Raw genomic sequence first — 26,427 nt, forward strand, 5'->3', positions numbered from 1 at the left:
CGAAAGTGAAAGAGGACCGCGCTGCAGCCGGAGCATGGGGATCTCTTGTCTTTATGGGGCCATGTGTTTAAACACATGGCCCCATAAAGATAAGAAAGTGCTTTGCGACAGCAGCAAAGCCGGCGAGCCAGTCTGGCTCGCAGGACAAAGGGCGTGAACTGAAAACCCTAATTTCCAATGGCAGGCCACCGTTTAGCATAAACGGTGACGCCAGCCAATGGAAATGAGGGGCGGGGCTTCAAGCCCTTCTCTTAAAGTCCTCATCAACAATAAATCTCGCCGAGCAAGCAGCGCATGCGCTGCCATGCTAGGCGAGACCTAAAAATGGAGGCGATAATTCTTGCAACAACATGTCTCCTTGTCCTTATTAACACTGTCCAGTTAATGGATGACTCAAACAAGATTCCACTATAGAAGAAAGTACTTTACTAAGTACTCTGCTATCACAGAAGAAAGATCGACTCTTAGGGCCTGATTCCGATCTCGTTCGGAAAGCATGTCGACCGAATCGGTTCCGGAATGCATTCCTTACGACTCTGATCGGGGGAGTCTGACCGAATGAGTACGATGCATCCGTATGCATCTGGATACGATTCGGTCAGACTCCTATTGACTTCAATGGGAGCCTGTGTTCTGAACATGAACACAGGCTCACATTGAAGAAAAGGGCGGCTGGGGAAAAATATGCACCCTGTGGCAGGCACCCCATGGTGCCTGCCACACAGTGAATGATTGGGAAGAGGGTACCCATGGATACCCCCACGGGCCCGATTCGGAGGGCCCGGGTGAAGGGGGCCTGTTATGGGCCCCTGAAGATCGATTCCGGCAGCCGGTCCATTCCGAGCAAACCGATTAAAAAAGGCTGTCCGAATTGGTCATCATACTCGCTCAATCGGAAACCAAGTCCATAGAGCTGTGTGAATCGGCTCCGGAAAGGCTCGACCTGTCCGAATGCCTTTTGGAACCAATTCGGTCAGCCTTCATGGTTTCCAGGCATCGTACTTGGTAGTTCGGAACTGGGAACAAGTCGGCAAAAAACAAGGGCTCCAGATCGGTTTCGGCAAACCCGAATCCGGTTCAGAGCCCTTCCGACTGACATCGGAATCGACCCCTTAGTATTTTTAGGGCTTATAATCATTTTGTGAGATTTAGAGGCATTAATACGTGAATCCATGTATCTGACAAAGGTATCTAGTAACAACTGTAAGCCCAAAGCTGCTGTTGAAACAAGAACTGTATTGTCAGCATAAAGAAATGCAGGTTCAGTCTGCCCACCTAACATAGGCATATCATGCCCCAATGGCTAAGATCTGCTCCAGCTTATTAATGTCTAAAGTAAATAAAAAGGGGGCTATGATGCAGCCCAGTCTAACACCCCCTTTTAAGTAAAAAGCGCTTAGTGCATTCCCCTTTCTGGCTATACCCTACATATGAGTTCAGTTTTCAGTGCAAATCACGCAAATAAATCTCAATGTATTTTTATCAATCCCCTTATTCAGCATGATGAGCCACAGTTTCTCTCTATTGATTTAATCGAAAGCTGAGCTCAGACCTTTGAAATCCAGGTGACTCACATCCGATCTTGCTATACTGTACTTTTTGTATGAGCGAATATAGATTCAAGCATTGATCCACTGTTCCCCTTCCTGGTCTAAAACCATACTAAACCTTGGAAAGCACACAACTGTCTTTGACCTAGATTATCTGCTTGGAAAATATAATTTTTCCTATTACCTTAACCACTGAATCTGCAAAAGAGATAGGGCGGTAGTACTTAGAGTCATCTCTGAATCCTTTTTTAAAAATAGGCACAATAACCGTTTTGGACCAGAGAGAAGGAAGTCTGTGTCTGAGGGCAACATTTATTTAAATGGAAGGCAATTGGGCCCACAAAAAAAGATTGGATTTAAATAAATCTAGCGGGACCCAGTCAGGACCACAAGCTTTGTTATTGGGCAGGCAAGAATGGCATTTCTAACTTCTTCCCATTCAAATATTAGAAAAAATCCACACCCATAAGATAGAACAGATTCAGATGCAGAGTCAGAAGAAAAGGGACATGGAGCATCATAAATCCCCTCAAAATATCTGACCCATTTATCTGGGGAAATATATTGTGACATCAGCATCCCGGTTCAAGGTTGAAGAGTGGATGGTTGACAATCTCAAAGAATCTAGTGCTGTTCCTGCAACTACTAGCCACAACCCTGTCATGCCTCCTGCTTCTGGAATCGCTTCGTATGTCGACCAACTGATTTGTATGAGGCACGGACAGAGGCAACTTTAGACCTATCCCTCAGAGTTTCTTTAAGAGCCTTTAAAAGATCACGATGAGCCTTGCCACAAGAAAAGTCAAACCCTCGGGCTGGTGGATGCAGGAGTGGAAGTAAGTAAGGACCTTACATTATTACTGATGGCCTCAAAGGAGCTGAGTAACACTTATCAGGTAGCACATCATTAAGACCAGTTGTGAAGAAGGCGCGGTGCGTCCATTAGGGCGTTGGGGCGTAGTCCCCACGCCCGCAGCTCCCTCGGCATCTTTGAACTTAAGTAAACTGAATCAGTTTACTTAAGTTCAAAGACGCCGCAGGAGAACTGACAATCATGTCAGTCAGCATGACGTCGGACCGCCCACCCCCTTCAGAGTCTGAAGGGGGTGGGCGGTCCAGTATCATGTTGACTGACATGATTGTCAGACGGACCAGGGGCTCGAGTCCGAGGTGTGGGTAAATTTTGTTAGTGTACTTTCGATATCTGGTGTCTTATGTGTTTAACAACCTATCGAGATGAGTCACATAGCTCTTCAATGACCATGGTCATAGCAATAGCGCCGCTGTGCGTGTTGTAGGCACAACTTTACATGCCCTGTATGCACACATTGAGGGCGCCTAGCAAAAGCTACCATTATCTATAACGTGCTACAGGTCGCAGTAACATCGTCGTTTTTTTGCTAGTCATTCAAGGAGCAAGTGTGCGCCAGCAAATATGACACTTGCCACAGAGGGATCGACTCTTTTATTAGGTGATCATCCGGCACCTTACGTCAGGAAGCTGGGCATGGTCATGCTGCAATGATGATGATGTTTACAATCTCTGCCGAGTCCCAATAGCACAAGTTATGTTATCACCATTCACATTGCTCCTTACTGGTATTTCTGTGGCCTAGGAGCTCTCTTGGCTGCCTGTAGGCACCTCTCCGCTTAATCCTGTGCATTCTCATTAATCTTGCCAGATATTTTAAGTTAGACAAATGGATTTGTTAATGGATGTGTCACATGATCCTTTCTATTGGTTTTAAGGAATATCAGTGATGTGGCTCTTTTGGAGAATGTGTGATTTGTATTTTTGCCAGGAAGACTGAGTGGTGGGATTGATTTTGCGTCTATCACTTTTCCATTTATAGGTGATGCTGCATGCATAGGATTGATAAGTGCACAGAGGCGCTTTATAAAAAGTAATTTGTTGTTGGCATCGTGTGTGCTTGGAAGTTGGGGGCAGCAGAGGGATTGCCAGCTCATTGTAGGACTGCAAGTGTATTCAAGGCGCCCCTGCATGCCGAAGACCCTTTCCTAAAACCCATTGGTAAACTGTCCCAGTTGGCTGGTTCTTGTTGGCCTTGGGGCCAGCGCCTCCTTCCTCGCTCAGTTTTCTGCACACTTTCTCCTCTACTGGCAGAAGTCACTCGAGGACAAGCGCTTCATGGAATGAGAACTCTGAGGATTAGCCTCTGTATTTACATTCACCCCACACCCCTCACATCTCATGCCAGCTCGGAGGTCATCCCCGCCTCCCCCAAGAACATGTTTGAAATTCTTCAATTAATAGTTAAGATCTAACCGCATTTTCACACCTCGGAGTCCGGGCTGCGGGCTGGAAAAGGCAGATTAGAGCCCATCGGGGGCCTCTAAATTCACAGGGTGCACTCAAGCAATTAATGAGGTCTGAGTACTTTCTTCAGAGGGTGGATGTGGTTGGGAACACCGGTTGAGCTAAGCTGGAGGATTTGCAGGGATATGGGCCGTGAAAGAAGTCTAGTGCAAGGTGAGGGTATCCAGCCCCTAAGGCTGAAGGGGTGGGAGTAGAAGTCTGCCTTCAACTGTGTAGGAATAGTACTAAGGCAGAGCAGCACTAGCAAGAAACGCCATCTGGCAGGCTTGTGTTAAGTAATTATGTTTGGGGGATTGTGAGTGATCTGCAGTGCTGATATGTGAGTTGTGCGTATGTATTCATTATTGTCTATATGAGTGCACATCAACCTTGATGCAAATCGCATGGTAAACGGGAGTCGATGAAGAGTTGCACATTTTTAAGGATTTAGTCCTGCTGCATGAGTGATTATGGTGTGCTCTCTACTCCCTGTGCTTTATCAGAGCTAATGTGAAAGAATATGTGAAGCGAAGTTTAAAGCCTGCTTGGCAGAATGCAATATTGCTATCAGCCGATGGACAGCCTTGTCGGTGGGAGGCATTGAGACATGCATCTGAGGTTACCCCCAAAAAAACAAACAATTTAGCCATTATGTTTACTCTTTTGTGTTGGAGGGAAGCGCCGGGATCCGCTCCTGTCAATTAGTAACGGGGGCACATTACACTTGTGAAAGAATAGCACACAGTGGCACAGGTGGACAGAGCATGTGGTAGGCTGGCGTCTGATATGCATCTGATTAGACTGACAGTTTAGCCAGTCATTGTCTTTTTTAGAACAGACTCACAATTGCTTTATTAACCTTCCTGCTTGAAAATGCACCATTTGCCCACTCTTTTTTCAAAATTTTCGTGGTGGGAGAACCCCCTCCGAACCCCTCGTAGGTAGTTGAGGCTCGCTTACTACGCTCGCTCGCTGCAGTGCACTACAATATTGTTTTACACCCCACCACTTTCAAATGTCACCAGCCACCACTGTTGTGAAGGCATTTGAACATGCACTAAAATAATTGTGATAAAAAGATTCAGCGTTACTTCCCTTCCACCTGATTCTCTGCCTTTCATCATCAGAAGCCTACAATCCCTGGGAGGTGCGTGGAAAGTGCACCCTTGCGCCCTGGATAATACCACTCTTGTCCACTTAAATCAAAAGGAGTACAGGTGGTCAGAGGGTAAATAGAACAGTTTTATTACGCTTGATCGGGTACAAACTAACGCAGCGTTAATATGTCCATGAAGGGAATGAATACCTGAAAAATGTCTCCTTTCGTTTTTATACTATATAACAAACAAGTCTGCATTCAGACCCCACTCCCCACCTTAATCCATTGGAAATGTACTTACAGTTATGCATTCAAAGAAAATAGCTAATCACACTACATTTTTAAGCCCAGCAATGTGGAAGAAACTCACAGGGCTTGAGTAACTACAAATTGGATAGAAAGAGTTTGTGGTATTTTATCTTACTATAAGCACAAATGATTGACAGGGTGTAATTATTTTAGCAACCATTCAGTACTTTCCAACGGCATGGCGAAGAAGAATAGGCAGAATTAAGCACGTATATGGAAAAACTCCACGGACAACGATGTAAAAAAATTGTCTGGTAGATACAAAAATGGCTGAACTCATGTTCACATTATACAACCTTTCCTCAGGGGTTCATAGGATCAAGACTTGTAAGCACCCAGGATAGCGAGGTTGACAATGGGTTATGATCGCTCTTAGTGTCCCAGTGGACCCTATAATAATTTAAGGATACAATCAAAATCTTAGATCCTAAAATAAAATCAATGACAGTGGAGGAACCTCTCCCTTTAAAAGTGGGTGTAACTATATCAAAGCCCAGATCAACTACGCTTTCACCCAGCACAGATAAATTGCAGTCATAGTTTCTTTGTCAGTAATGCAACAGTTTTGACAAATTTGTAAATTAAAATCACCCAACACGATCACTGGGGTGTAAACGTCAGCAGAAAAGGAGTGTTTGTCAAGGAGACCTCTGCGAGACCTGGCATGATCTGCTGTAAGATGAGAACTATTGGAATTATAAAAATTTATAGCAAGCAATCTACAAGAGTTAGAGAAAGAAAATAAAACTACAAGCAAATTAGGTGAAGTAATAGCTAGCTTGTGTAGTTTGCAGTTTAAACTAAAAGATACCGAATGCAGAAGTCCACACTTTGCCCTACCTGACTGCAAACTGCAAGCTGGGACAAAAATGCACAATAACCCTCTAAACAAGCATTGGAATAGCCAATAGGTCTCACTTTTGGGATCTTATAAGTATTTAGCTATGCAGCACATTATCCTGGGTGCTACACCATCTACTGTTACTTACGTACCAAAACCTTCCTGCTGGACACTAGTATGAAAGTCTAGTAATAAAAAAAAAATGAAAATGTCCATATTAAAAATCGGCAACTGGAATAAATGGAAATGGTGACACACCAACAATCAACTTAATTATGCTAGTGAAAACACATCACATTTCCTTTTTCAAGTTAATTATGTGTCCAGAGACCCATTTGGTAGCTAGCAGCAGGTATACCCCAACTGCCTGGTATTTAGTAAATATCAAAGGAATTGCTTGTGGGTTGCCAACTATCAGGGTCACACCGAGATATAGAATATGCACGGGCACCAAAACAAAAATGCTCCCTATTAGTGATTTAAATAGCTGAATAAGTGGCTCACATTTCGGCATCTATAAGTTATGCACGTTATCATTCAAAATGAAATAATAATAGAATACTTATGCATTGCAGACAAAGAAAGTACAGAGATATGCAAGTCAGATTCAGAGAATATTAATTCTATATCATGCATTACAATATTTTAACTTTCTCCCACTGGAAACTTGCTCTGCCCAATAAAAGTTTGTGTGAACATATTCACCCATGTCTCATTAAAACTCTCACACACTGTTGTACCAAAATACATTCAAGCCTTCTTTATTTATGTACATGAGGGCATACACTGCTCATGTGCGTGCTTGTATTAGGTGAACCTTGGTTCATTACCATTAAAGAGAGGCATAATAGACTTGCAATGTCCCTCTCTGACATTACTGCACACTGCCTATGCTAATTGCAAACCCTGCCCCTCCAAAACCTATTTTTTTTGTTTAGGGCTCATGCCTCCTGCACTCTGCATTTTAGTATTTGCGGTTTTGTTGTTTTCAGTATCTGTATGGACTTAAATATAAAAAAGCTATGTTATTACAAGCCTTAAAATAGCAAATGTGTCACAAATTGTGGCTTAAGTGAGGATGGAGGGGCAGGAGACTGACTAGTTAAGTGGTGAATTATTACACCAGTCTTGTCGCACTCACACTTCCTTGAAGGCTTGTTCAGGGTCCAGCACAGTCTGTCTCACAAGCACTGGCGTAACAAAAGCTGAGGGGACCCCCTGTAAGGTACATTGAGTGGCCCCCATTCCGGATTTAATCCGGAGCTCTAAGGTACGAGTACTGGGCGGAGGGGGCCCCCTGCAGCTCGGGCCCCCACCCGCACTGCGGGGGATGCGGGGGCCTGTGTTACGCCCCTGCTCACACGCTCCATTTCTGAAGGGAAACAAACATGGGCAAGCCTGGACGGGAGCTTCTTGATCCAGTAATCTTTGTAGAGCTTGAGTAACTTAACTTGTGATGCAGGCGGCATGTCTACAGTGAGGCTGAGGAAGCCACCTGCATGTGAGGTGAGACGGTATTCACTGGCGTAACAAATCTTGAGGGGGCTTCCCTGCAAGGTACATGGTGGGGCCCTTCCGGACTTAGTTGGCAGCTCTCCTGCCAGAGTATTGTGCTGAGGTGGCCCCCTGGAGCTTGGGGGCCTGTGTTACGCCATTGACGTTATTGCTACTTTCAGTCCTCTCACTCTTGAATGTGTTTCTTTGTTAGCTGCTCTTTATGGCTTTCCCTGACAGTGCTCTGTGGATGACTCATGGTCCTGCAGTTAGCAGATAATTAATTTCCAAGTTTGGGGGGCTCAGCGAGAGGCACAGTGATCAGAGCTGGATCACAACGTTTTGTGTTTTAACAAGTTTATTTGCAGGTCAGTAGTGTAACGAAACTTGAGCACCCCCTCCCCCAAAAAACATGGATGCCCCCATTCCTCCAGACTCAGTCAGGACCTCTCAGGCCAGAATAAATTAAATGAAGGTGTCAAGTATTCATATTGTAACCTTGAATCGCATATAGTTTGTATTAACATTTGCCTCGTGAAAAAACTTGCAATAGTCCAAAATTATGCTGGTTTTAGTGTTGTGAATTAATTTGGCATTGTTTCATTTTCACCATGATGAATTCTTTTCTTTTTTTGTGAGTATGCCAATTAACATACTTACTTAATTGTAACTCTAAAATTTTAGTATATTAATTTAGATTATCATCCTTCACATTCTAACCAAGGCAAAGTGTAATATACTTTTAAACTTACTTTGTCTAAACAATATAGCAATGTAACTTGCTTTTTTCAGACTTTCATTCACTGCTCTGGGTAAAAGCAGCTAATTCTGCTAATCCTTCCCCAACTTTCCAAAAGTGCCAGAGGCAGACAGTCCCGCTGATTCATTCTTGGTTACTAATCGAGTCCGATAAATTTTTACAATATTTCTTCCGTCAGCCAGATTATTCTTAAATGCATGGTGACAAAAGCTCAGATAACATTCTTGCTGCTTCTCTTGTTAAGCCATGGCATTATTTTGTGTGCTTCTTGAGCTATGCAGGGTGTGAGCATATTGAAGGGCAGTCCTGGCTCTACCACTCCCCCTCCTCTTATGGCCGCGCTATGGCTTAGAATGAGAAACCTGAAGAATCTTATCCGAGCCTCTTGTCACTATGCATTTAAGAATTATCAGGCTGACGGAAGAAATGTTGCAAAAATGTATCGGACTAGCTGAGTAACGAAGAATGACTCAGTGAGCTGGTCTGCATCTGACCGTTTTGAAAAGTTAGATAAGGGATTAGCAAAATGAGCTGCATTAACCCGTTTGGGATTTCCGAGAGCCAAGGCAATACAGCGGCCCCAGCTCTACCCTGCCCTTTCCTCCGAACGCCTCGCCCGCAGAGCCTGAGAGGCCAAAACGGAGGAGCAGAGCGGCCTCTAGCAACTATCTGGGACAGGAAAGCAATGCAAAGTTCAATTGTAAACTTCACGTCTGCCACAGAAAATAAATGCATTTAGCCTATGAGGAGCGCTGGGGTGAAGTCACCATAATCAAGCAATACGGGGTTGAAAATGTAAAAGCAGGGTCTGAGACAGGAAAGCAATGACTCCTTAAAAGGTAACTGCGAGGTATGTAAGCCTTAAAGAAAAATATAAACAATGCGTCTGCCACTGAAGAGCAATGCCTCCTTTAACAAGCCCTCACCCATAGGAAACAAGCATTGGCCGCGCGAAAGTGAAAGTGATCGCGATGGACTTAATGACCCGTGATGGTGGGAAAGACAGATGGCGGCTGCGCGCGTGCATGCGCGCGTAACTGCAAGCTTGAGGCCAGCAAAAGCCTGTGGTAGCACTTTCAAAACCCACTTACTAAATGTCTCCCAGAGCAGCGCATGCACTGGCTCAGGCGAGACCTAAAAACTGTTGTTTACTTCCCATGTTTCTTAATCATCCTTATGCCCACAATGCCTGCAATGTTCCAGCCAAAAATATCAAGGCTAAATGATGTATCAAGCATTGCATTCGAGTCCTGATCATCTGAGCTGAAGGAGAAGAAGAATACTGTCAATCGTTTGCATCCAGACAGCTCAGAGGATCGAAAGGGTTGTCATTATTCGTAGGGGTCACATACCTTGCAATCCCCCCCTCCTGATATTGTTTTCTGTGGGTTTATGTGTCATATAATTGTGCACTATGGGTCAGTCAGTGTCTTATTATGAATGTGTGACTGGATAATCCGTTGGATAATGTGTTTTATAACCTCTTTAGATGTTTTCCAACATACATCAAGCTGCATGGACATTCAATATAATACACCACGTTGTTGGCATTACTATTCCTGAACTGCACGTTTTTATTGTGCATTGATTGTATATTGTTTCTGTAACTTATATAGTGAGTTGGCAAAAAGCAATTTACACACTTGTGGTGACCCATAATGGAATGAAGACCCAACATTTGTTGCAGTGTGGATTACACAGTTCTTTAATCTTCAATGTTTTTGCTTCTCGAGCAAAGAGAGGGTCTTTCAATGTGGACTCATGGGGTTTTTTTTTTTTTTTCCAAAAATTTTATTAAAACAATAAAGCAGTTACAAGCATGGGCCTACAACCACCAGGGCCGGCCGCTAGACTCAGAAAGGATCGTACATTAGTTAAAGCAGTAGGCGACACCTGGGGCCCAGCCCCGTAAATGGCTCAGGATAGCTCGAGAGAAGCAGGAGACATACATTTAACATAAATAACAACAAAAAACAAAAGGCGAGGCATACGGGCAAAAAGCGTGGGTCAGGCTACACCCGGGGGACTTTTACTCCAAACCTTCAATTAGCTATCAACAGGAGGGAGTACTGAAAGATCGGGGGGGGGGTAACGGGGAAGGAACATCTATATTCGATTATTACAATCAGTTGCAAGGAACCCTCAAGGGTCAGGGGGACAAGGCAATATCGGTGTCCACTAGGGGGGGCGTACAGATACCCCCACGATACACGTTCCATTGCCCCCAAATTCTACCCCATGCCCCGGGTTTACCGCGGGCCACATATACCGTCTTCTCCCTGAACATACACCAGTCCATGTTTTCCTTCCATACTGACACGGTGGGCGGCCGCTGGGAGCCCCAAAGCTGCGCTATATCCCTCTTAGCAATCATGTAGCCCAGGGCCGCCCACCGAGTCTGCGCCGCGTTATAATCATTGGGCTCCCACACATTCAAGACACAGCGACGCACCTCCGGCAGCAGCGCCACCCCGGTGACTTGTCCCATGACCCCATGAACCCGACGCCAGTATTCCGCCACCTCCCGGCACTCCCAAAGGATATGGAGAAAGGTGGCACTGAGCCCACACCCCCGCTTGCAGAGCCCATCTTCCGAGAATCCCATCGAGACCAGACGGGGGCCCGTCACATACACCCGGTGGAGAATCTTTAACTGGACCAGGCGGAGACGGGCTGGAATGGCGACTTCCTTGGGGGACGATAGTGCGGACTGCCAGTCCTCGTCGTCTAATTCCACCCCGTCCCCCGTCCACGTCTCCCGAAGGCGCACCAATAGGTCAGCCCGATTATTAATGAGTTTTTTATAGATTAAGGAGATAGTACTGTCGGGAACATGACCATCAAGTATGCGGTCCTCGAGGGGCGAAGAGGCCGGGATCTTGGTCCCCTCCCCAAAGACAGAGAGCAGGGCATGCCGAACCTGGGCGTATCGGAAGAACTCCTTTTCCGAGAGTTCGTATTCGCTCTGGAGCGCCGCGAAGGTCTTAACCGCGCCCTTCATCCATAAGTCTCCCACTCTACTGATGCCAATCGTGTCCCAACGGTCAAACCCCTTCGTTGTCCAGAGGCTTCCCAGTCGGTCGGAGGCAAATAAAGGAGTAGCGCATGTCAGTCGCTCACTCCAGCCCACGGCTACATTGGCCGCCTTCCAAATCCGTACCGCGATCTTAGTGGGGCCCGTCAGGGTCCGTCCAGCCGAGCGGGAGTAAAGCGCCCTGTTATAGTTACCGCCGGGAAGCAGGAATTTATCCATCTCATACGCCGGGTTCAAGCCAGGCGCATACGTGGCATGGTTAATGGCTGATAGCTGTGAGGCCCAATAATACCTGCGAATGTCGGGAAGCGCGATGCCCCCGTCGTACCAGGGGAGAGTGAGTTTGGCCAGGGCGATACGCGCCCGTCCGTCCCACACCAGTCTCCTCTGCAGGCTCTCTACTTCCCGAAAGTAGGCCACTGGAATGATGTCGAAGGAGTTCTGAAGTGCATAGAGGAACCTGGGAAGGGACATCATTTTAAACAATGCGGCCCGACCCAGTGGGGACAGGGGCAGCCTACACCACCGAGCCGTGTCTTCCCTCAAACGCCGAAGTGGAAGCAGGAGATTGTGCTCATAGCGAGCTACCGGGTCCAGCGAGATGTGTATCCCCAGGTATTTAAAGCCGGACTGAGATATTTGGATCGGAAGCCGAGGCGGCAGGAGAGGGGGGCCACCGGAGATAGGATAGACACAGGATTTAGACCAGTTAATCGTGAGACCCGAATTTCTCCCGTAGGAAGTCAGAACATCGAAGAGAACGTTAAGCGACTGCCGCGGTGAGGTGAGATACAGGAGGATATCGTCAGCATATAACGAGACCCGATCCTCAAAGCCCGGGGCCCACCGGATCCCCCTGATCGAGGGCTCCCTGCGGAGCCAAGCGGCGAGTGGCTCCAGGGCGAGAGCAAAGAGCAGAGGGGACAACGGGCACCCCTGCCTCGTACCCCTACCGAGAGCGAAGGGCCGAGAGACCCGCCCATTAACCACCACCTGAGCCATGGGTCCCGTGTAGAGAAGCTTCAACCAGCCAAGAAATCCCTCCCCAAAGCCGAATTTGGTCAAGACAGCCCAGAGGAATGGCCACTCGATGGTGTCAAAGGCCATCGTGGCATCTAAAGAAACCAGCACGGCCGGTTCGGAGAGGTACTCTGCCCTGGCGAGGGCGCCATGGAGACGCCGCAAGTTGAGGGCGGTGTTGCGATGTGGGATGAAGCCGCATTGATCAGGATGAATCAGATCGCAGATAACGCTCAACAAACGATTGGAAAGGACTTTAGCCAGGATTTTAGGCTCTGCATTTAGCAGTGAGATAGGCCTGTAAGAGGCACAGCGGTCCCGTGGCTTACCTTCCTTGGGGATCACGACTATCGTGGCCAGTCGCTGGTCGACCGGAAGGGAACCGGTCTCAAGGGACTCCTGAATCATACGACTGAGGAAGGGAGCTAGTTTATCCGGGCGCAACTTATATAATTCGATAGGTAGACCGTTGGGACCCATGGCCTTGCCCGAGCGAAGGGACCGAATCGCAGTCGCGATTTCATCCACCGACAAGGGAGCGTCCAGCTGCTCACGGTCCTCGGCAGAAAGGCCAGGCAAAGCAATGTCCCTCAGGAGAAGGCGAGAATCTTCCTCATCCCTATCAGTCACCGGGGAGTACACAGTCCGGAGGACTCATGGTTGATTGGTAAGTGCCAGTTCTTACGAATAATTCTCTTAATTAGATTGGTTTGATGGTTGTATATCGTCACATATACAATTCGTTAACTTGGTGGTTTCGTCCTCTTCTCTAGTAGGGTCTCTCTGGGTGTTTAAGATCCTTTTTTTAGAGATCTATGTATCACTTTCTTTGATAATGTCTTTCTTCAAGTTTTTGTAGTAGTCTGTTGGCATGGATAAAGTAGTCCTCTTTTTTTCTAGCAGTTTTTCTGTATTCTAAGGAACCGGCACTAAGGTAGATTATCTCTGAGATTGCTTTGATGGAAACTGGTGTCATTCAGGAATGTATTCCTGTCCATGTCTTTACTGTCCATTGTTATTTTTTTTCCCAATTATGTCCACATTTACCAATACATAGTGGTCTTACAACATACTACCATAGAGGGATCTGACAGCTATCTTAAGACTCACTGGGATTAACTAGACCATGACGACTTAAGGTCAAAGTCACCTGCTAATCTTGGTTTAAACATCAGACAGATAAATTGTTTCTATATTTGGTTATCCCTATCTGGAACTTTACCCACATCTCTTGTGCATTTGTTGTGTAACTGAGGTCTAACCCAATCTTCTTAACCTTTCTGTACTGGTGGGTGGGCTGTATGTACTTCCAGCATATTTCTCTCCTCGCCAAAAGAATCATAAAGAAACAATAATTTTACCTTAGCTTTGGGGAGAGATGTTGCCGATTTAGGATCCATGCCAAAGAAAACTAGATACAGGCTTACCTTAATTACTTGGCTCAAGATCTCTGACAGGATACCACTTACTTCTTCCAAAAGTTTGTGATCGCCAGCACTGTATAAACATGTGGATATATTCAGCATTTGCCTTGCCACATCTCCTACAGTTTGGGTTCAGACCTCTCACAAACTTGCACATTCTGCTGGGCAGCATGTAGATTCTGTGGATGGTATAGAATTGATTTATCTTTGAGGCAGCAGGCTTGATCGTGGAATAAAGAAGTTTTAAGTATACTTGCCATAAATCTGGTAGCTTTGGCACCGGCATATATCCTTCCCACAATCGTAGCAGGCTCTTAATGTTTTTATCATCCGCTTTCAATAGCACCCAGTACCATAGCAACGCTTCTTTTTTTAAAGGCATTGGGTCCTGTACTCTTTCCTCAAACCCCACTCTTCACCTGCTGGTCCTTTTGTTGCATTCCACCAAGACTTTAGCTGGTAATACTTAAACCTGGAGATGCCCACCCCCTAGTAACCTCTGTCAAAGTTTCCCACAATAGTAGTTGTGAACGGTTCAACAACTATTCCGACAACTGCCCCAGTATAACAGCTCCGCCTCTCTTAACGGGAGCCTACGTTTGTCCTCCAGGCAGGCTGGAGTGTCTGGTGAATCTCAGATCGGGGAGAACACACCATAGTAGTTAATCCCCAGGATGTTCATCATATTATTCAATCGCTCCAATGCTTACTGAAAGACTCATAAGCCCACCTTTTTTAAATATCTTGGGTCATTGAATTTATGTAAAAAACCTTCATGATCTACTGTGTGTAACAAAGCAGCAATACCCTGCCTCTACATTAGCCATCTGGTCTGGATGGCAACATTCTACAGGTTTTAATTGGAAAGCCAGGCTATACAACTATAGATCAGGAAGGGCTAAACCACCTTTCGCATGTTTCCTTCTAAGCTTTTTCCAACTAATCCTGATTCCCTTATTGACCCATATAAAACTACTCAGCTGACTTTGTATCTTTGTAACACAATCTTTAGGAAAGGAGAGGGGAATGCTATGAAAAAGACATGCCAGCTTCAGTAGTATCCCCATTTTAATCAAGTTTGTATGACTGTAGATCGTCAGGGTAGGTTCATCCATCTGTTGAGCAGTCCCTCAACTTAACTCATCACCTTTTTAAGGTTAACTATTGGTAAATCCTCCAGTTTATTTGTAACTGTAATACCCTAGTATCTTGTAGATGATTTTGTTTTACCAATGTAATGAGATAGATTCCAACCCATGACCTCTGTTTTTGATTTATTTATCGAGTATCCTGAAAAGGCACCAAACTCTTCCTTTATTTACTTCAGCTGAGAAATAGTTGATGCACGGTCCTTACTGTAAAGGATGATGCCATCAGCATATAATGTTATCTTGCTTGTGTTATTTAAGGACTGAAATGGGAAAATCCATCTATCCCTCCTAAAAGCATATGGCAGAGGCTCTATACATAAGCCAAAAAGAGCTGGGGAAAGGGGACAGATCTCACTAGTCCTTCTAGTGATTTCCAATCTACCCGCTAAGGAGTTATTAACCAATATCCACGCTGAAGGAGCTCTACACAGCTTTTTAATGTTCTCAATCAAAGATGGAGGTAGCCCAAATGCCTCCAAAACATCCTACAGATATACCCAGCACACCCTGTCAAAAGCCTTGGCCGCTCCACTTGTCACTGTTGCCAATGGATCACCTCTAACCATATCAAGATCTAGAGTAACAATTAACAAGTATGTAAGATCATGCATTTGTCTTCCTCGGAAGAAGCCCTTCTGAGCTAAATGAATCACCTTCCCTACTACTTTTACCAATCTTCTTGCTAATATTGCTGAGTAGAATTGTAGTTTTAGCTAGGCTAGCTTTAATCCAGTGGCAACGTGAGCGAGGGACCCACGTCTATGCATATCCTGCCAACTTAGGACAAACAAAGGAAACGCAAGAAGATGATGGACGGACCGCTGAAACTTTTCAGACCCTCACCACCAGTAACAGATCTGGGTTGAATCCATCATCGTTCTTTAGCTCACTTTGTCAACCCAAACGTGGGTCCCTTGCTCACTTTGCCACCTTAGAAAATTCCACTTGAAGTGCATCCGGACCTGCGGCTTTCCTATTTCTCGAACTATTTATGTGCTCGAGCACTTCCTTTGCAGTTTTTTCTCCATTCACAATTTCTTTATCTCCTGGCTCTAGACCTGTTAATTGCTGATTTCCAAGCCATTCTCACATGTCTCAGTAAATAACTCAAATACTTTCCTTGTACTTTCCTTAATCTCTACAGGGTTCTCAGAAACATTCCCACTTTCATCTATAACTAATTCGCCAATATGGTTCTTTGCCCTATCTGCTCTTGCCTTCTGTGCAAGCAGCCAGCCACTCATCTCCCTGCTTTCATAAGATACTAGCTGAGAAGCCTGCCGCCTGGCTCTCGTCCTGCCCTCCATCAACTGCCTCAGGGACTCCTGTTTTCCAAACCGTTCATTACTGGTAACTTTTTCTCGTAATGTAATCTAATCTATTTTATGGAGAATCCTTCTCAAATATACTTTAAAGGCATCCCACACCATGTCATGTGTCGATTTCCCTGTCCAAAAGAACATAAAAAATCGCCTCCCATAATCACTGGCCCAGGAAATGCTGCTATATACAATCATAGTGTATTGAGTAGTCTTGTATAATCACAATTTGAAAACTCAACACAAATAAATAGGGATGCATCACATTTAAGTTTCCTGATCATCCATATACCTGTTATATCTTTTCTTTGATCTAAAGATCTACTCCAGAGTTCATTCTAACAAATAGAGCAACACCCTTAGACCTAATTAGCTGATCAGTGTCTACTGTATACTATATCCCCCTCTGTCTCCCAAATAGGCTCTTACTCTCCGTAAACATGATATGGGTCTCCTGTAGAATAAAGACCTCTGCTGTACTATCCTATTGTTACTGCAAAATTAACTTCTGTTTCCTCTACGCCCACAGCCCATTAACATTCTAGGTTAATATCAGGATCTGCCTCATCCTATCTCAAAATATGCTACTTGATAGGCTACAATAAAAGCATTATGAAAGCAGACCCAGAGCCTTATCTGATGTACGAAGACGTTTACTACTATAATGATCGTAAATCTATCTCCGTTAATGGTAACAAGTAGTATATTTTTTTGTATTTCTTCCCAACTTCTCCTCACCCAGTGCCCTCTACTTCCTGAGTAACCCACCCAAGACTAAATGGCATCATCCTATATGCCTCTGTGGATCTTTTCATGTTGGAGGGCCTTCCATGTATCTCGTTGCAAAACTGTAAGGATACTCAGCTAAAAATAGTACAATTACATTAAGTACCTTCCTGCCTTGTTGTGTTCATGCTTTTGGCAGCCTGCTCTAATTTCCTAATGTTATGCATCTCATTACTCCATATTACTTTTGGCATAGCTGGGAACCTTAATTGCACCATAGCAGTGAATTTCACCATCTCATCCATTCTTTGACCCAACTGCTACTGTCTGTTGATCTGACCTAATGCTACACACGCATTTTCCCCCACTGTCAACGTTTTAGACTTAAGCGCAAGTCCCATTATCTGCTCTTTAACAGAAAATGAATTCTGCAAGATTTTCCTAGGTCTCTCTCGCTCCTCCTTCCTTTTTAAAGGGTCTCTGTGCACCAACTGGATTTCTTTCTCCAAATTAATCTCTAACTTGCCACTAGGGACCCCCTCTCTGAGAAATTTAACAACAAAACTTTTCTAGTTATCCACTTCTGCCCACTCTGGAACAATTAATATTCTCAAATTATTTTGATGCAGTTAAAAGCTAATCGGTATTTGAATTGGGCAGACAAACTAACGGGACAGACCACCCTGTGGGAAAGTGACATACTCTAAGAAGTAGGTGGCTTGCAGGGATTCGGGAAATGGAAACTAATAGATATAATATGCCTGGGAGATGTATGGCGGAGGCAACATATACTCGCCTTCCAGGAACTACAAACGGACTACCAGCTCGCAGCAACAGAACATTATAGATACCTACATTTGCGACATGCTTTGGGTAGGTACATAAAGGAGGGGGAGCACATACCTGAATATAGCCCACTTGAGGATAGACTACTACTTGACCCAATACCGGAAAAAGCACTGTCATGTACTGTTAGAAATGGGGGTCTCTAGTTGGCAAGGGCTTGCACCTTTGTCCAAATAGGGATCCTTCTTCCAAGTCAGAGTAAGGGAGTTACACTCCTAAAATAACCCCTGCTCACCCCCTTGGTAGCTTGGCACAAGCAGTCAGGCTTATCTTTGAGGCAGTGTGTAAAGCATTTGCACATAACCAGCAGTAATACAGTGTAAGCACTACAAAAGGACACCACACCAGTTTAGAAAAATATCCAATATTTTTATAAACTTAAGACAAGACCAAAAACGATAAAAATCCCCAATTCAGTACTTTAAAAATAGATAGTTCGCAAGATGTCTTTAAATTGCAGAAATACTTTGAAAACACAGTTCGTACGAATCGGTAGCTCGGTCCGAGCCTACCGCGATGCTGAAAACAACGAGTCTCGCAGTTCCAGCTGACCGCGTCGGTACGGGCCAGCAACAGCGTGAACAAACTCGGTAACAGTACCTTTCTTTTTGTGGCTTACACGGAGGTGCGAGCTGGTCGTGGCGTCCGTCGCGGGTGTGGTGCCAAGTGGAAGCGGTGAAGGGCGCTGTGTCCTCTCGATGCGGTGCAGGCAGCGACTCGGTGATGATCGTCCGGATGGCGTCGGTGAGACCAAGGCGTGCGGTGCAGGGTGAGACGGTGCTCGATGCGGTGCTGGCAGATTGCGATACAAAGTGGAAGCGGTGCAGGGTGCGATGTCCTCTCGATGCGGTGCAGGCAGCGGCTCGGTGACGATCGTCCAGATGGCGTAGATGAGACCGAGGCTTGCGGTGCAGGGTGAGCAGGTGCTCGATGCGGTGCTGGCAGGTTGCAGTGCAGGCGACAGAGCTGGTTGACGAGAATTGGCGTTGGTCGACCCGGATGGCTGTGCGGGACGAGGCGGTCATGGGTGTTGAGCCAGAGGCGACCGTGTCGGTGAGACCAAGCCAGTGCGGGCTGCGGTGTCCACAGGTCACGGTGCAAGCAGCGGCTCGGTGGCGGCGGTGTCGGTCGTCGTCCTCGGTGAGACCAAGGTCGCGGAAGGTGCGGTCTGTGGTGCCTTCAGGACACAGGGCCAGTGACGGAGTCAGTGACAGAGTCGGTCGCGGTTCCCTTTCTCTGTGGCAACTGAAACCAGCGGTACCGAGAGCTTGGTGAAGTCTTTGCAGTCCCTGAGACTTCTGAACAGGAGGCCAGCTCGATTTCAGGCCCTTGGAGATGCTCAGCACAAGTAGAGAAAGTTCAGTCCAGTCCTTTCACTGCCCAAGGCAGAAGCAGCAGTAGCTGCAGGCCAACCCAACAAAGCAACAGCACAGCAAAGGGGCAGTACACCTCCTGGCAGCTCTTCCAGCTCTTCATCTTGGCAGGTTCCTTGGTTCCAGAGAGATCTAAAGTCTTGGGCCCCAATATTTATAATAGCAAATCCTTTATCCTCTGAAAGCAGAGGGGCCTGTACCTAGTTCAAACCAGTTCTGGGTGCTTTCTGCCAGTGTGCACCTTTTTCCTTTGTCAGTGTGGGCCAGGGTCATCAGACGCATCACAGGAGGTGGAGCCAGCCTTGTGGAAGGCAGGCACAGCCCTATTCAGACCCAGGTGCTACTCCTCCCACCCATCTATGTGTAGATAGGTCAATTCAGCCCTGTGCTGACTCACTCTGTCTCCTGGAGTCTTCCCCAGCCCCGGTCACTCATAAACCAGACAGACTATACACAAGCTAGCAGAGACAGGCTGGATGATTAGGTAAGAAAATACCTACTTTCTAAAAGTGGTATTTTCAAACACAGAATGTTAAAACCAACTTCACTAAAAGATGTATTTTATCATTCTGAGTTCAGGCATACTAAACTCGAATTCCTACCATGTTTCCTGGGTTAGTTAGGATTATAGGATGTTATAATCAAACTGCCCATTCTGGCCTATGGGGAACAGGTAGCCTTGCAATAGTGAAACATGAAGTAGGCTGTAATTCACTATCAGGACATGAAACACACACACCATGGTTTGTCCTACCTTTTACATACAATGCACCCTGCCCACAGGGGTACCTTGGGCCTACCTTAGGGGTGACTATCATGTAGAAAAGGGAAGGTTTAGGTACTGGCCAGTGTGTGCACTTTCCAAGTCGACATGGCAGCCCCAGGCTGCACACAGGCTCTGCAATGGCAGGCCAGAGTTACACTTTACAGGCTGTTTGCGTGGGGTGCACAATCCAGTACTGCAGCCCACCAACAGCATTTGATTTATAGGCCCTGGCACTCGCAGTGCACTTTACTAGGGAGTGCCACATAAATCAAATAGGTCAACCATGGAAACACCAATCCATAACACATTTTATAACAGGAGCACTTGCACTTTACCACTGGACAGCAGTGAGAAAAGTGCGCAGAATCATTACCAGCAAAAGTCAAAGCCGGGAGGTCAGAAAGCAAAAACTCAGGGGAAACACGCCAAAACATGCCAAGTGTAACACATGCCCCCCCCTCCAGCTGAAAGTAGGGAGAACTACCCAACCTCCTGGGAGTTCTCTTCACTAAGGCGGAAGAACCTGGACAGACCATCTGCGTTGGCGTGGTCTGTGTCAGGGCGGTGTTCCACCATAAAGTCCATTCCCTGTAGGGAGATGGACCACCTCCGCAGTTTTGGATTCTCACCCCTCATTTGCATCAACCATCTGAGGGCCTGTGGTCTGTCTGAACCTGGAAGTGAGTCCCAAACAGGTATGGTCTCAGCTTCTTCAGCGCCCAGACCACAGCAATAGCTTCCCTTTCTATGGCACTCCACCTCTGTTCCCTGGGGAGTAGTATCCTGCTAAGGAAGACTACAGGCTAGTCTAGGCCCTCTTCGTTCAGTTGAGAGAGCACCGCTCCCACAACCATGCTCTGAAGCATCAATCTGCACAACGAATTCCTTGGAGAAGTCGGGTGACTTGAGCACGGGCGCCGTGCACATGGCTGCCTTCAGGGCATCAAAAGCTTTCTGGCAGGACTCAGTCCAGATCACCTTCCTGGGCTGCTTCCTGGAAGTCAGCTCTGTTAAGGGGGCAATGATGGTGCCGTAGCCCACCTCTGTCTGGGTCTTGGGGGGCTACCAAGCCAGAATGGTGTCAATCTTGGGTTGTAGGGGCGCCACCTGGCCGCTTCCTACCTGTTGTCCCAAATACACCACAGAAACCTTCCCGATCTGGCACTTACTGGCCTTGGTCGTGAGGCCTGCCCCTTGCAGAGCCCTCAACACTTTACCGAGGTGCTGTAAATGTTCTTCCCAGCTGGAACTGAACACAGCAATGTCATCCAGGTAGGCGGCACTGAAATCCTCCAGTCCAGCCAACACCTGGTTGACCAACCTCTGAAAGGTGGCAGGTGCATGCTTCAACTCAAAGGGCATCGCCCGGAACTGGTGATGACCTTCTGGGGTTCGAGAATGCTGATCTCTCCTTGGCCCCATCGGTTAAGGCAATCTGCCAGTACCCAGACGTTAAATCAAACGTGCAGCTCCCAACCGATCAATGAGCTCATCAGCTGTGGGGATGAGGTACACGTCAGTCCTGGTGACAGCATTGAGCCCACGGTAGTCCCCACAAAACCGCAGTTCTGGAGTGGCGCCGGGTGCAGCAACCTTTGGGACCAAGACCACTGGGCTGGCCCAAGGACTGTTGGAAGGCTCAATCACCCCTAACGCCAACATCTTAGAGACCTCCTCCTTGATGCTGGCCCTGACTTGGTCAGTCAACCTGTACATTTTCTGCTTCACAGGAGGGCTGTCACCGGTGTCCACGTTATGGGTACACCAGTGAGTAACACCTGGGGTCAGAGAGAACAGTGGGTCGAACTGTCCCAACAACTGGCGACAATCCCCCTGCTGCTCTGGAGTCAGAGTAGGAGAGAGGATCACACCTTCCACTGACCCATTGTGCTCCTTGGTAGACAGGAGGTCAGGGAGAGGCTCACTCTCCTCTTCCACCCCATCATCTGTTGCCAAGAGCATGCTCACTTCGGACCTCTCGAAGTGGGGCTTGAGGCGGTTCACGAGGAGTACCCTCAAAGGGTTCCTTGGAGTCCGCAAATCCACTAGGTAGGTGACGTTACTTTTGGCTCCACCACCTCATATGGTCCAGTCCACTTGTCCTGCAAGGCACAAGGTTCCACTGGGGCCATGACCCACACTGTTTGCCCAGGTTGAAATTCGACCAGAGTGGCATTCTGGTCATACCACCTCTTCATTTCTTCCTGGCTTGCTTCTAGGTTCGCCTGAGCGAGTTTCCTGAAGCGGGCAGTTTGGTTTCTGAAGGCCAGCATGAAACTAAACACATCCTGGGGAGTTTTCCTGGGAGCTGCCTCCCAGCCTTCCTTTACCAAACTCAGAGGTCCTCTGACAGGGTGGCCATACAGGAGCCCAAAGGGACTGTACCCAAGAGACTTCTGAGGCACCTCCCTGTATGGAAAGAGAAGGCATGGCAAGAGGACGTCCCACTTCCGCCTCATGGGTTCGGTTAGACCCTTAATCATGTCTTTCAAGGTCTGGTTGAATCTCTCCACCAGACCGTTTCCTTGTGGGTGGTAAGGAGTGGTGAACTTGTAGGTCACACCACACTCCTTCCACAGGGATGTCATATACTTGGATATGAAATTGGTTCCCCTGTCAGAAACCACCTCTCTGGGGAATCCCATGCGGGAAAAGATCCCCATTAACGCCCGGCCCACCACTGGCGCCGTCGTTGTCCTGAGAGGGATTGCCTCCGGGTACCGGGTGGCATGGTCCACCAAGACCAGGATGTACCTGTTGCCCATGGCTGTCTTGCGATCCAGTGGCCCCACAATATCCATCCCTACCCTTCCAAAGGGTGTTCCAACAACAGGAAAAGGTTGGGGAGGAGCTTTGACCTTCCTCCCACTCTTTCCACTTGCCTGGCAAGTTTGGCAAGACCTGCAGTGTCCACCTGACTGCCTTCGCATTTGGGGCCAAAAGAAGTGGGTGACAAGCCTGTCAAAGGTCTTGTCCTGCCCCAAATGTCCTGCCAAAGGCACGTCATGAGCCAGACCCAGTAGGAAGGTCCTGAAGCCCTTGGGTACCACCAGCACACGGGCTGACCCAGGCTCAGCAACCTTAGGCTCACTGTACAGGAGACCATTCTCCCAGTAGATCAGATGTGACCCAGACTGATCACCAGCTGCCTGGTCTGCAGCCTGCCGCAGCAGACCCTCTAGAGTAGGGCACTCTTTCTGCTCCTTGCAGAATTCCTCCCTGGTGGGACTCCTTTCTTGCTGCCAATGGGTCAGCTCAGAGATGTCCCCCAGTTCGGCTACCTGCTCCCCTGTAGGCACCGGGGCGTCCCCCTCGAGGTCCGCCTCCTCCCGATCCGTGGGAACTTCAGGGGCCGGTTTCCCGCGCACCCTGCCCTTTCTCTTGACAGGGACTTGGGCCATTGTTCCAGGCTCCAAGTCCTCTTGATCACCCTTTTTGGCTGCCATTGACCGAGTAGACACGCATGCCCACTCTGGCAACCTAAGCATCTCCAAGTGAGACCTGAGCTCAATAAGGACTGCTCCAGGTTGTTACCTAGCAGACAATCTACAGGCATGGTAGGGCTCACAGCCACCCTCAAGGGACCTGAGACCCCCCCCCCACTCAAAGGGAACCTGCAACACCATACACTGGCGCTCTGAGTTGTCCACAGCAACTACTTGGTGGAATGCCCCTGGGACTACCTGCTTCTCAGAGACCAGGTGACACCGGACTGTGGTCACACTGGCTCCAGTAGCTCTGCGAGCCTCTACCCTTTTCCAATTGATGGTCATCCAGATGCTATATTTCTTTGTGTTAGGGGGCACCTGGTTTCCTGGGACCATCTCACTGTCCCTTAGTGAGACGAGGGTCATTTCTGCGGGATCCCCACCCTCCTGTGGACACCCCTCCTCCCCAAGCGCTACACTAGCCAACACCTTGGACTGTCCACTGGTGGGTGGCTGATTCCCCTTTGGGCACCTGGGGTCCCCCTTCAAGTGACCCACCTGGTCACATGAAAAACACTTGCGGGGGCCGGTCTCAGTAGGCTTTACTGTAGAGACCCCTTCTTATCTCCTGGGGGATGGGAACCTTTACCATGGGTACTAGTTTGGGGCCCTTTAGAGAACCCTTGTCCCCCCCCCCACTTTTCTGCTGTAGACCCTGCCCACCTTTGGCTGAGTCTCCCCAAAACGCTTTCTTGTGGACCCTGGTACTCACCCAGCGGTCCGCCTCCATAGCAAGCTTCCTGGGGTCAGTCAGCTTACTATCAAGTCGGTGCTGGCGCAGATCTGCAAAACATAGACTAGACAAGTACTCCCACGCAATCAAATTGTAGAGCCCCTGAAAATCGGTCACATTACTGCCCTTCACCCAGCCATCCAGCGACCTGCAGAACATATCCACACATTCCAACCAAGTGTTGGTCTCAGACTTTTTACTGGACCTAAACTGATCCCTGTACTTTTCAGGATTGAGTCCGTACCTAGTGAGGAGAGCGTCCTTCATGTCAGCATAGGTGAGGTTCTGACCCTTACCCAAAGCTATCTTTTAATACCTGTGGTCTGTCGCCTTTGCTGACTCTGTTTCCCAATATCTCTTTAGAAACTTTTCTGGGCTTACTTAAAAGTGTTGGATCTGGGTCCCCAACAGACTGCTGCCCCCCTCACGTCCTCCAGGAGGCCTTCTCCAATTGTCCTGACCCCCCTCTTTCTCTTCTTAATAAATCACTCGAAGTGGGCATAGTTCCTGACCTCTTTAAAACTTCGGAAATTATCCCCATCTTGAAGAAGCCAGGTGCTGACCCCTCTGCTCTTGGCAACTACCGCCCAATTTCATTACTACCTTACCTTGGAAAGGTTTTGGAGGCATATGTCTCAAATCAATTAATTCCCTTTGTTGAACAGAATCACATTCTGGACCCCCACCAGGCCGGCTTTCGACCCTCTCACTCCACAGAATCAGTCATCTTGACAGTCATGGACGACCTTAGAGGGGGCGCTGATAGAGGGCTCACCCAGGCCCTGGTTCTCCTGGCTCTGTCAGCAGTTTTTGACACAGTCGATCATAACATTCTACTGGACCGTGTCAGCAATACCGGGATCCAGGGCCTGGCTCTAAAGTGGCTCTCCTATTTTCTTAGTAACCGATCTCAATCGGTCCGCCTCGCCAACTTTTCCTCAAAGAAGATGGAACTTTCTTGTGGAGTACCTCAGGGCTCCTCCCTCTCCCTCCTTCTTTTCAATCTTTATCTTCTCCCTTTAATTTCCTCTCTCCGGGACAGGAAAGTCGTGACTTAATTATGCAGATGACCTTCAATTGATCTTCGATATTAATCTTCACCCTTCCTTGCTGTCCCATTTCCAAGACACTATGATTTTCATAAGTGAGTGGATGAATGGAAATCAACTGAAGCTTAACCCCGACAAAACGGAACTGATCCTCACTGGCGGACTTGCTAACCCATAGAACTCCAACTTTTGGCCATCTTCCCTAGGCAACCCTCACCCCCCCCGGCTAGTTCTGCCAAAAGTTTGGGTATAGTGGTTAGCAATGATCTATCAATGAAAGCTCAGATCAGCTCGGTGGTCTCTGCTGGGTTTTTTCAACTACTCAGAATTAAGAAAATCAGCAGATTTTTGTCTCAGAAAGCCTTGACTTTAGTGATTTTAGCTTTGGTCATCTCCCGACTTGACTACTCCAACTCCCTCTATGTAGGTATCCCGGCGTACCAGCTTAGACGCCTCCAACTAGTCCAGAACCAGGCTGCCAGATTGATTTTCCACCAGCCTAGATGGCATCACATTCAGCCTCTGATGAAAGGCCTCCACTGGCTTCCAGTGGCCATGCGCAGACTTTTCAAGATGGGATGCACAATTTTTAAATCTCTTTATGAGAACAGTCCTGCCTTCTTTTCAACTAAGATTCTACGTTACGTCCCCACTCGTAACTTACGATCTACTCACTTGAATCTGCTAGTCACCCCCACCTTCAAACGCAAGAAACTCGGAGGTTCACGTTTTGGAGTCTTAGCTCCTCAGTTCTGGAATTCGCTCCCGCTGGAGTTGAGGACGGCCACCTCTTATGCTCTGTTCAGGAAACAGCTGAAGACTTGGCTGTTCTCTCAGGCTTACGATAACTAGCTCTTTTTCCTCTAGTGCTGCATCACGTCTCCCTTAGCCCCAAGAAGCCGTTGGTGAACGAGCGCTTTATAAATATCCTATAACATAACATCAGGGTATCCCTAGCTTCTTCTGGAAAGAGAGGCCACAACCCTGCCCTCCAGTTCCTTTCAGGGACCCCATTCATATGAATAGACGACTCGTACGCTTGAAACCACCTTTGTATGTCATCCCCCTTCTTGTACTCTTTACCTACATTCTTGTGGATGTGTACAATCCTATCTGTGTGCGCTGAAG

At 47.4% G+C, this 26,427-nt stretch overlaps 1 protein-coding gene and 1 long non-coding RNA gene across 2 annotated transcripts in view; one reads left to right on the top strand and one right to left on the bottom strand.

Annotated features, from left to right (window-relative positions):
- Positions 1 to 26,427, bottom strand: part of LOC146805483 (uncharacterized) — a 248,977-nt gene that overhangs the window by 155,517 nt on the left and 67,033 nt on the right. The gene's annotated exons all lie outside the window — the stretch shown is intronic.
- Positions 1 to 26,427, top strand: part of RFX8 (regulatory factor X8) — an 816,960-nt gene that overhangs the window by 17,297 nt on the left and 773,236 nt on the right. The window lies entirely within an intron of this gene.

This window comes from Triturus cristatus, chromosome 8, assembly GCF_964204655.1.
Source record: "Triturus cristatus chromosome 8, aTriCri1.1, whole genome shotgun sequence".
In the NCBI taxonomy this organism is placed as follows: Eukaryota; Metazoa; Chordata; class Amphibia; order Caudata; family Salamandridae; genus Triturus; species Triturus cristatus.